At 40.3% G+C, this 12,419-nt stretch overlaps 1 long non-coding RNA gene across 1 annotated transcript; it reads left to right on the forward strand.

Moving 5' to 3' along the window:
- Positions 1–4,665: 4,665 nt before the first annotated feature.
- On the forward strand, positions 4,666–12,112 carry LOC131343084 (uncharacterized). The gene is made up of 4 exons (XR_009203102.1): positions 4,666–5,835; positions 5,942–6,064; positions 6,173–6,255; positions 10,859–12,112. It is a non-coding gene; the product is annotated as an uncharacterized LOC131343084 (long non-coding RNA).
- The last annotated feature ends 307 nt before the right edge of the window (positions 12,113–12,419 follow it).

Raw genomic sequence — 12,419 nt, forward strand, 5'->3', positions numbered from 1 at the left:
CGGTTGCCAGGAGAACGGTACTTGTCTGACTGCATTGTGCCAAGTGTAAAGTTTGGTGGAGGGGGGATTATGGTGTGGGGTTGTTTTTCAGGAGCTGGGCTTGGCCCCTTAGTTTCAGTGAAAGGAACTCTGAATGCTTCAGCATACCAAGACATTTTGGACAATTCCATGCTCCCAACTTTGTGGGAACAGTTTGGAGCTGGCCCCTTCCTCTTCCAACATGACTGTGCACCAGTGCACAAAGCAAGGTCCATAAAGACATGGATGACAGAGTCTGGTGTGGATGAACTTGACTGGCCTGCACAGAGTCCTGACCTCAACCCGATAGAACACCTTTGGGATGAATTAGAACGGAGACTGAGAGCCAGGCCTTCTCGTCCAACATCAGTGTGTGACCTCACAAATGCACTTCTGGAAGAATGGTCAAAAATTCCCATAAACACACTCCTAAACCTTGTGGACAGCCTTCCCAGAAGAGTTGAAGCTGTTATAGCTGCAAAGGGTGGACCGACGTCATATTGAACCCTATGGATTAGGAATGGGATGTCACTTAAGTTTATATGCGAGTCAAGGCAGGTGAGCGAATACTTTTGGAAATGTAGTGTATCTCTTTTATATTTTAAGCATCACAATGACATTGATAAACAAATGGGGAGTGGTGGAGGACACAAACAGAGGTTTTAAGCCAGAAGAGTGTGTGTATTTGTGTGTGCAACTGCCGTTAAGCTGAATGGGGATTTCACTTTATACATAGCCACACATAACCACAGTATCCTAGTGAGGACTTTTACATGGCATCACTGAATGATACCTAGCAAGCTCTCTCAGATTAGATTCATTCAGATACATTATTCACCCTATTATTATTATTATTATTATTATTATTATTATTATTATAACTCTTAGAATAATGTGTTCTCTGTAATATGCACCAGCATTTTAAGTACATGTTTAATCTAAATAAAGTTTTGTAGTGCTTGTCATGGTGTGCTTCATAACACAGTTCAACTAATAGCTATTTAACTTCGTAGCCATCTATCACATTTTATACATTTTGTCTATTAGTTATAGTCAAAGCTGTTTTATTTGGAGATAAATGTATTTCAAAGATTTATGCATATTTTGTACTAATACATGTACAAATTGAGAAAGTCTTTTTTTTTAAATACAGGGACTGAGAGAGAGTTATAATAAGTACAGAGTGGAAGACAGCCTGGAAGATATGGAAGAGAAGAGATATACAGAAGATTTTGGAGACAGCCTGACAGATGAATTGACCTCATCAGAGGAGAGTTTTGCACAGCAACATCAAGAGAAAAGGAAATGTGATGAATACAAGAAAATGGCCATGCTGCAGAACAATAGCAATAAGCAGCAAAATGTGACACAGATAGAAATAAAAGAAAAGAATCAGAGGAGGGAGAAGGAACAAAAAAGGCAAGAGATAATGGAGAGGAAACATCAGAAAGCATCGAGGGAGGTAAGATATGTGATTATTAACTTATGTAACTATAGTAATAAAATTATGTCGAGCATAAGGGCTGCAGCTAATGATTATTTTGATAATTGGTTAATCTATTGAGATTTATTTTGGATTAATCAAAGTCATTAATTAATCAGGTTATTTTTAACAGACACCAAAACGTTTTTAAAAAAGAATTTCTTTGCAGCATTTCAGTCAACTAGTACTACTACAAGAAGAATTAACTAGGATTAATTGAATCACATATCGCCAGTGTAACATTACGGATATTTATCAGATAATCTGTCGGCGCACAGCACAAGTCAGGAGTGTTTATATCAAACCAAAATGACACGTTTTCTGAAAACAATAATAAAGGCAAAATAAATGCTGTATTTGCTAGATTTCTTGCTAGCTGAAACTCTTAGATGCAGTGTTTATTTTGCTTGTAGTGTTTGCCTGAGCTGAATAATTTTGGCTGTTTTGGAAATACAAAATAAGTATATGTATACAAAATTTCTAATATAAGCGCATATTTTGTACTAATGTACTAATTGAGAGAGTCTTTTTTTTTAAATACAGGGACTGAGAGAGAGTTATAATAAGTACAGAGTGGCCAGCCTGGAAGATATGGAGAAGAAGAAATATATTGAAGATTTTGAAGACAGTCTGACAGATGAGGATCTAGAATGGGAATTGACCTCATCAGAGGAGAGTTTTGCACAGCAACATCAAGAGAGGAGTAAACGTGAATACAGGACAGAGATAAAGGAGGGATTAAGAAAGGAGAAAATTCTGCAGGTAAAGCCAAGGAATAGCGAACTTGCTGCTGAAAAAGAGATGGCAGACGTGAAAAAAATGGCCATGCTGGAGAACAATAGCAATAAGCAGAGAAATGTGACACGGATAGAAATAAAAGAAAAGAATCGGAGAACTGAAGAATCACTTCAAGACATCAAGGAACATAAAGAACCTAAACAGGTTTTAGAAACAGATGAGGGACAGCTTGTGATCCATAAAATGCAGAAGCCAGGGCAGAAACTTGTGGAGAAAAGTAGGGAAATTATGCCAGAGGTGGGGATAACCAAAGAGACAGAAAGGCACATCTCTGAAGTAAGAGAGAAGGCAAAAGCAGAGACTGAAATTCTGACAGAGAAACGAACAGAGATTAAGACTGAGCAGGAGAAAAGACAGTGGAAGCTGCTCCAAGAACCGCTCTCAACAATGGAAAAGGAGAAAAATGCAAAAAAGCAGAAATGCAAGTGGATAGAGGTGCAGTCTGGTAAGGAAACACAAGTAATGGAAGAAGGAGATATGGCCCTGCTAGAGAAAATGGAGAGAGCAGCAGAGAGCGATAGACAGGACATGGACTGTCAGCTAATGAAAGAGAGACAAATAGAAGGAGAGTTGCAAATGAACAAGACAGAGATAGAGAGAGAGGAACAGCAAGTAGTAGTGACAGAAGAAGAGGATGATGAATTCTGGGATACAGCAGCCCTGCCAAAGTCACAGAAGGTTTCACCCAAAAATGAAGAAAGATCTGAAAGAGATGTAGAACTGCAAAGCAGCCAGCTGATAAAAGTAAAGACCTGTGAGAGCCAGGACATGGAGAGACAGCTGTTGGAAAAAGAAAGACAAGTATCAAAGGAGTCACACTTTCACCAGACTGAGATAGGGAAAGAGAAACAAGAATTGGTCCTGATGGAGGTAGAGGACGAGGACTTCTGGGATACAGCAGAGCTGCCAAAGTCAGAGAAGGCTTCACCCCAAAATGAAGAAAGATCTGAAAGAGGTGTAGAACTGCAAAGCAACCTGGATAAAAAGGTGCAGAGAAAAGAAGAGGTGGTCCTGGAAACTGAGAAGCAAAGACGTGAGGAACAAATAAAAGAAAGACAAGAAAGACCGTTGACGATTCAAGACATGCAGGATGCAAGACAGAAACATGCAGAAATGGAAAAAAAATGCAAGAAAGAGCTGACGGAAAAGATGCTCTTTCAGACAGAGAGCCCAGCATTGCAGAAAAATGTGATATGGGGCAGGAGGAGTGGAAACAGTCACTCAATCCCAGTAAATACGGAACACCATCAGGAAAGCTCTGAACAGGGGAAAGAACATCAGAAGCATGTGGGAAGAAACCGTCATCTGAACACAATGAAGGAGGGAATAAAGTCTGTGCTACAGGAGTTGGACTGCCCGAAAGTGATGGATGGACTCCAATTAAAAGGAACAGAAGAGGTAATTAACAAACAGCTGATAAAAGTAAATACCTTTGAGAGACTGGACGTGGAGAGACAGCTGTTGGAAAAAGAAAGACAAGTAACAAAGGAGTCAAAATTTCACCAGACAGAGATAGGGAAAGAGAAACAAGAATTGGTCCTGATGGAGGTAGAGGACGAGGACTTCTGGGATACAGCAGAGCTGCCAAAGTCAGAGAAGGCTTCACCCCAAAATGAAGAAAGATCTGAAAGAGGTGTAGAACTGCAAAGCAACCTGGATAAAAAGGTGCAGAGAAAAGAAGAGGTGGTCCTGGAAACTGAGAAGCAAAGACGTGAGGAACAAATAAAAGAAAGACAAGAAAGACCGTTGACGATTCAAGACATGCAGGATGCAAGACAGAAACATGCAGAAATGGAAAAAAAATGCAAGAAAGAGCTGACGGAAAAGATGCTCTTTCAGACAGAGAGCCCAGCATTGCAGAAAAATGTGATATGGGGCAGGAGGAGTGGAAACAGTCACTCAATCCCAGTAAATACGGAACACCATCAGGAAAGCTCTGAACAGGGGAAAGAACATCAGAAGCATGTGGGAAGAAACCGTCATCTGAACACAATGAAGGAGGGAATAAAGTCTGTGCTACAGGAGTTGGACTGCCCGAAAGTGATGGATGGACTCCAATTAAAAGGAACAGAAGAGGTAATTAACAAACAGCTGATAAAAGTAAATACCTTTGAGAGACTGGACGTGGAGAGACAGCTGTTGGAAAAAGAAAGACAAGTAACAAAGGAGTCAAAATTTCACCAGACAGAGATAGGGAAAGAGAAACAAGAATTGGTCCTGATGGAGGTAGAGGACGAGGACTTCTGGGATACAGCAGAGCTGCCAAAGTCAGAGAAGGCTTCACCCCAAAATGAAGAAAGATCTGAAAGAGGTGTAGAACTGAAACATGCAGAAATGGAAAAAAAATGCAAGAAAGAGCTGACGGAAAAGATGCTCTTTCAGACAGAGAGCCCAGCATTGCAGAAAAATGTGATATGGGGCAGGAGGAGTGGAAACAGTCCCTTAATCCCAGTAAATACGGAACACCATCAGGAAAGCTCTGAACAGGGGAAAGAACATCAGAAGCATGTGGGAAGAAACCGTCATCTGGACACAATGAAGGAGGGAATAAAGTCTGTGCTACAGGAGTTGGACTGCCCGAAAGTGATGGATGGACTCCAATTAAAAGGAACAGAAGAGGTAATTAACAAACAGCTGATAAAAGTAAATACCTTTGAGAGACTGGACGTGGAGAGACAGCTGTTGGAAAAAGAAAGACAAGTAACAAAGGACTCAAAATTTCACCAGACTGAGAAGGGGAAAGAGAAACAAGAATTGGTCCTGATGGAGGTAGAGGACGAGGACTTCTGGGATACAGCAGAGCTGCCAAAGTCAGAGAAGGCTTCACCCCAAAATGGGAGAAGATCTGAAAGAGGTGTAGAACTGAAACATGCAGAAATGGAAAGAAACTGCAAGAAAGAGCTGACGGAAAAGATGCTCTTTCAGACAGAGAGCCCAGCATTGCAGAAAAATGTGATATGGGGCAGGAGGAGTGGAAACAGTCCCTTAATCCCAGTAAATACGGAACACCATCAGGAAAGCTCTGAACAGGGGAAAGAACATCAGAAGCATGTGGGAAGAAACCGTCATCTGGACACAATGAAGGAGGGAATAAAGTCTGTGCTGCAGGACACAAGACAGAAAAATTCAGAAATGCAAAACAAACAGGAGCTGTGGCAGAAGCTGTTCTCTCAGTCAGTGAGCACATCATTGTGAGAAGAGAAACAGAAAGGGCTAGTGACAGGAGGAAATATCGTGGACAATGCTAGAGCATCTCTGAGACGCTAAAAGCCTACCAAAGCCTGGGGATATTCAGAAAAGTTTACCCAGACATGAAGAAAAATCTGAAATAAATAAAGAACAACAAATTAATCTGAATGAAATGATCCTGAGAAAAGAAGGATACACAAGACAGAAACATGCAGAAATGCAAAAAAACAAAAAACAAACCATGATGCAGAAGCTCTTCCCTCAGTCAGTGAGCCCATCATTGTGAGAAGAGAAACAGAAAGGGCTACTGACAGAACAACTCGATGGAGATAGCTGTGACCTTATGAGTAAGTTTTTGTCCACTTTTCACTGTAATATCAAATATTTTTCAAAAGAAATACATTCTTACCGTACCAACATACCTGATTCTCAACTCATCCTTTACCTAAACAGGAACTACTCGTCAATGTGTAACTGAGGCAGCAATTCACGAGCAAAAAAGAGAGGAACTGTATGAGAAAGAGAAAAAAAGGAGCTTATGTCCTGCTGGAGAACTTGGGAAAACAACTTGAAAAAGTGCATATTATTACATTCGCTAAGAGAAAAATGTTTTTTTCATTGAATGTGTTCTTGCACCACAGTGCATGTCATATTTACTAAAATGTTACTTTCCATCTGGTTTAGAATGCCTGCAGGAGAGAGCGACATTCGTTGGAATACTTTTGGGAGCCGTCATAAGGCAGCATTATTATAAGTCCCACATGGGGGTAAGTGAGATATTATCATTGACAATTCCAGATACAGTTGTGGTCAAAATAATAGCAGACCAACATCACTAACCAGATCAATCACTGTTTTTAGTAGAAATGATATTTCTACATAGCAAATATTTTACTAGTAGGTGTAGTAGAGAAATAGAAAACCAACAGACCCAACAATAATGACATGCATGTTGCTGATTCTGTGTAATTGAAATACTAATTGAAAAGGGTGTGTTTAAAGTAATAGCAGTGAGGAGTTCAATTAGAGAGGTAAATTATTCTGTGAAAAAACTGGTGTCAAACAAGTGTCCCTTATTTAAGGACGAAGGCAGCAAATGTTGAACTGTGCATTTCTCTCTGAAAGAGGACAGCGTACTTTGATTGAACAGTTGACTAGAGAGGGGAAAACATATAAAGAAGTGCAGAAAATGATAGACTGCTTAGCTAAAATGATATCAAATGCTTTAAAATGGCAAATAAATCCAGAAAGTCGTGGAAGGGAACGGAAAACTACCATTCGAATGGATCGAAGAATAGATAAAATGGCAAAAACTCAGCCAATGGTCATCTCCAGGGTGATCAAAGAAAGTCTATGTGAAGCCAAGCTATCGGCAAGAAGCCCCTGCAAAGTCCCACTGTTAAAAAAATGAAACATGCTGAAGAGGTTACAATTTGCCAAAGAACACATTGACTGGTGCAATATTTTGTGGACTGATGAAAGCAAGGTTCTTTTTGGGTCTAGGGGCCACAGACAGTTTGTCAGACGACCACCAAACACTGAATTCAAGCCACAGTACACTGTGAAGACAGTGAAGCATGGTGGCGCAAGCATCACGATATGGGCATATTTCTCATACTATGGTGTTGGGCCTATTTATCTCATTCCAGAGATCATGGATCAGTTTGAGTACATTAAAATACTTAAAGAGGTCATGTTGCATTATGCCGAAGAGGAAATGCCCTTGAAATGGGTGTTTCAACAAGACAATGACCCCAAACACACCAGTAAACAAGCAGCATCTTGGTTCCAGACCAACAAGATTAACGGTATGGAGTGGCCAGCCCAATCCCCGGACCTTAATCCAATAGAAAACTTGTGGGGTGACATCAAAAATGCTGTTTCTGAGGCAAAAACCAGAACTGCAGAGGAACTGTGGTGTGTAGTGCAGTCATCCTGGGCTGGAATACCTGTTCACGGGTGCCAGAAGTTGGTGGACTGCATGCAACACAGATGTGAAGCAGTTCTCAGAAATCATGGCTGTACAACTAAATATTAGTTCAGTAATTCCCAAGAAAGCTAAATCTTGAAGCATTTTTCAGTTTATACAGTAAATATTTGACTTTGTAAAGAAACATGCAGACACTTGGTCCACATACATTTAGGGACTATGGAGATACAAAAACCAGGAAATAATTAAGTTGTTTCTAATGATAAATTCTGTCAAAATTAATCGTAGGCTACTAAACTATCTATATAAAAAAGATGACTTTATTCTTTAATCGGTGCCAATCGCCAAGACTTGAGAGAATCATTTTATAATGTCAATATAAATGTTCACCATTAATGTTTGGTGTGTGAATACAATATAAATAATGTGGGACTCAATTTCCTCTGTTAAAGAAACTTTTATTTCAAACTAACCGCTGTACCTGAAAATGTAAAATAAATCACTTGTTGTACAGGACGCTTGTCAGAGACACATCCACCAAACCGCAGGGGTTTAGAATAGAAAAAGCAAAAAGCTTTTATGACTTGTGTGTTTTGAATCACTACTTTCGCAAAATTAATATGTAATATAATTTCATATTTTTATAACAATTATATGAAAATGTTAATCATGTAAACAACCACTCTTAGTTAATGAACAAATTAAAATATTTACATTCCTGGTGCTAATTTTTTGTGCAGCACAAATATCTAAAATAGATCATTTTTATGCCTCCAACACTATTATAGCAGTAATGATCTGTAATCTTCACTTCTGTAATCCAAAAGAATGGGAAAATTGATAACACAATAGATACACTACTTATTTGGTACACAGGATGCAAGATTGGCACACAATCTCACAAACATAAAAATAATGTAAAGAACATTGTCCTCCATCTATCCATTCAATCACATCTATCCATTCATGGATACATTCCATGTATCCTAACTCTCCGCCTCATCTGTCCTCTGATATGTAAACGACTGAGTTATGATCATATTGAGTCTAACATTAAACTAGCATCCAGAGTCTGCTGCTCATACATTGCTGACAGAAAATGCACGGTTTAAAGTCAACTCGGTTTCATGGTACACAGAATGTTCATGAAAATATGATTATCCTGGCCTGAGCTAATTTACTGAATCAACCAGCTCACATCTCCATTCTTTCTTTTCATTCATGATGGCATTAAAGTCTTCTGGTGCTGCTTCTAGCGTTTCATCGCTGACTGCCGCAACCGCGACACCTGTTCATTACACCTTTCAGTGAGATAGTTTTAGCGAATGTGCACGCGGCGTTCTTAGACATGGACGCGCGCATAGACACAGGCAGACTCTCTGTGTCCTGCTTGGTCCTGCTCGTCCACGGTGATGACGGCGTGCGGTTAAAAAATCATAACAAACAAATTTAAAAAGTGCGGGGGACACAAACGGGATTTTGAAAAATGGGGGTGGGAGGGTGGTATGTCCCCCCTGTCCCCAGTGGAAATTACGCCCCGGGATATAAGATTGAAAATAATGTGAAGTTGGATGATCTGTTCCACACACCCAAAAGTATTTACATAAAAATCATTTTTAATGGTGTTTTATATACAAATTATTGTCCCTAATATCTGAAACAAATAACAATGATTAATATACTTCTAGCGTAATCATCTCCTTCATCTTCTTACCACCTTCCTTTTCCAGATTTTTCTTCATTGGGGCCAGTGTTGCAGTACTAAAGAATAGTCACTACATTTGGACACAAAATATGAAAAAAGTTTTACACACACACACACACACACACACACGTAGTTACAATGCTATAGTAATCAGTACGCTCGCACGGATGTTGCCTGTATGATTCATGCAGACTGAGGACGAGTACACGGGAAGCTTACCCGAGCTCCCATTGTTTTATGCAGCGAGAGAGAACAACCATCGGCTCAGTTGTGAGATTTCCCGTGTGAGCTCACTGCATGATGCTCATGGCGTGGTGCTCATGGTGTGATGCTCATGGCGGGGTGCTCATGGCGGGGTGCTCATGGCGTGGTGCTCATGGCGTGGTGCTCATGGCGTGGTGCTCATGGCGGGGTGCTCATGGCGTGGTGCTCATGGCGGGGTGCTCATGGCGGGGTGCTCATGGCGGGGTGCTCATGGCGGGGTGCTCATGGAGGGGTGCTCATGGCGTGGTGCTCATGGCGTGGTGCTCATGGCGGGGTGCTCATGGCGTGGTGCTCATGGCGTGGTGCTCATGGCGGGGTGCTCATGGCGTGGTGCTCATGGCGTGGTGCTCATGGCGTGGTGCTCATGGCGTGGTGCTCATGGCGGGGTGCTCATGGCGTGGTGCTCATGGCGTGGTGCTCATGGCGTGGTGCTCATGGCGTGGTGCTCATGGCGGGGTGCTCATGGCGGGGTGCTCATGGCGGGGTGCTCATGGCGTGGTGCTCATGGCGTGGTGCTCATGGCGTGGTGCTCATGGCGTGGTGCTCATGGCGGGGTGCTCATGGCGTGGTGCTCATGGCGTGGTGCTCATGGCGGGGTGCTCATGGCGTGGTGCTCATGGCGTGGTGCTCATGGCGGGGTGCTCATGGCGTGGTGCTCATGGCGGGGTGCTCATGGCGGGGTGCTCATGGCGTGGTGCTCATGGCGGGGTGCTCATGGTGGGGTGCTCATGGTGTGGTGCTCATGGTGTGGTGCTCGTCTTGCAAGTTATCACTTGTTAACCAAGTTAAATTTTATTACAATTTTTTGCTCGTCTTGCAAAGCACGTTACTTGCAATCCAGGGTTCCACTTTATTCTTTTTTCTTCACTTTCTCTAAAGTAATAACAAATTTGATACATTTTTCTTCATGTTTTCATTTAGAGTTGAATGCGCAGTGTTCCCAGTGCATTTGCATGTATTGAAATAAAAGTTATAAGGATTTTGAGATTTACTCACTTTAACACACTGCTATTATTTTGAACACAACTGTAGGTAGTTTTTAACATCAGTAGAATCATTGAAAAAGAGAGTGAGATGCAGTGTAACAGTAATTCAGTACATTACATTAAAGTAGTAAAGCATTAAGTGAAGCACAAAAACCCTTGTAAACTGCACACAGACTTTACATGTTTTCCCACTTTGTCTGAATACTCAAGTCCAGGTTTGTCTTGACTTTCAAGAATTCCTTCCAAATTTAGCAAACAATTCCAAACTTTTGAGCAGTTTTTATTATATTCCTGTGGTACTAATATGCAAGAGGGGGAAACTGTAAACTGTTACTGCTTCTATGATTTTATTTTTGGTGTTTACCTACTTTTTTTTTATCTTATAAAAAATATATATATATATATATATATATATATATATATATATATATATATATATATATATATATATATATATTAAATATTTTTTTTAATATATTTTTTAGTTGACTCAACTCCTTGCCAGCTAAAGACTGAGTCTGGTGCAACGCCTTGACCCAATCACCAACATCACTCTCGGCGCCTTCCTGCGCTGCTCAGGACATCGCTCTGCTTCCTTGGCTCCGTGGAGGACAGCACTCTGCTCCCCTGCCCTGCGTACATTGGCCGTGGAATTTTCAACACATTGACAAAATATGAATTGACAATAAATGCCATTTGATTTACTTGTCATTTACTTCAAGCCTCCTTAGAATAGCTACCTGTTCTTATATACACACTGATATAAAAACAGCAGGTGCAGCAGCATCATGTACAGTTATAACAAGACCCTGAAGATCTCAGTGAACTGTCAATATCATAATGTGTGCACGTTAATAGCTTCCCAAGCTGGTATTTAGAGGATCTTAGATCAAATCTGTGTCAAGTAGTCAGTTTGGTTCACTAATAATGTATGTGTAGAGGGGTAAGAGAACATCAAGTTGACCAATAGTGAAAAACAAATAATTCACATTCACTGGTATATAAAACATATCTGCACCACAACTTTATAGCTATAGGTAATAGTCTGCCTTACCTTTGATAGTTTTACAAGCAATAGTTTATCCAGTTGGAAAGGTATTGTGGTGGATTTAAACAAATTAGTGAATGTTTATTTAGTACTAGTTTGCCAATAATTGCAAGGTCTTGTACTATTCCTGCTGTGGTGTGAGTGAGAGAGAGAGAGAGAGAGAGAGAGAGACTGGTGATTGCTCTTAGGGCTATAACGAAGGTAAGAACAGGAATTTTCTCGTACATTACTTCTAACTACTAAGACTTAAAGTACTCAGTGTTGTTCATTATTACATTAATATTGTATTTGTTGACAAATCGTTGTGGTATAAGTGGAATACCACACACCAGAGCGTGATGTTAGATAAAACTAATACAACATATAGAAAATACTACATTACCCACGACTCCTTAATTTATTGGGACATCATGATTTCCTACCTTTTTGCTCTTCCTCTCTGTGCCTGGTTGTCTGGAGATCAGAAATGAAGGGGAAGACTCAAGAAACACCCTGCTATCAGAAATCAGGACTGAACTAACAGTAGCAATGAGCTTTAACGCTGAAGAAACACAGTGCCATCTTGTGTAATAAGCTGATGGAGCTAGAGCATTCATGTTCACGGCGAAATTACCCCAAAACAAACAAAAGGAAGTTTGAACTAGTGATAACAAACCAACAAAAGCCAGCAAACCGTCAAAATAAATTAATAATCACTTTTAAGCTTCTGTTTGCTGAAAATTGGACTAAATTTAACTAAACTGTTTTGTAGATTCTAAAATAAAAATCATTAAAATTAAAATTGTACTGTAAATAAATATATTATTATTGATTTATTCATTTGAAATCTTATGACACTCAATTCTAACAAAATATATAAATGAACAAAAGTAATATTAGTCTATTAGCCCCTGCAATGCTGCATAGAGTATGTTTGACTGTACCAATATGTTCTAAAAGAACATAGAGGCCAGAGATGACCCGGATTCTTCCAGTGTATACAGACGATAGAGGAAAAG

The sequence above is a fragment of the Hemibagrus wyckioides genome, linkage group LG22 (assembly GCF_019097595.1).
Source record: "Hemibagrus wyckioides isolate EC202008001 linkage group LG22, SWU_Hwy_1.0, whole genome shotgun sequence".
Classification (NCBI taxonomy): Eukaryota; Metazoa; Chordata; class Actinopteri; order Siluriformes; family Bagridae; genus Hemibagrus; species Hemibagrus wyckioides.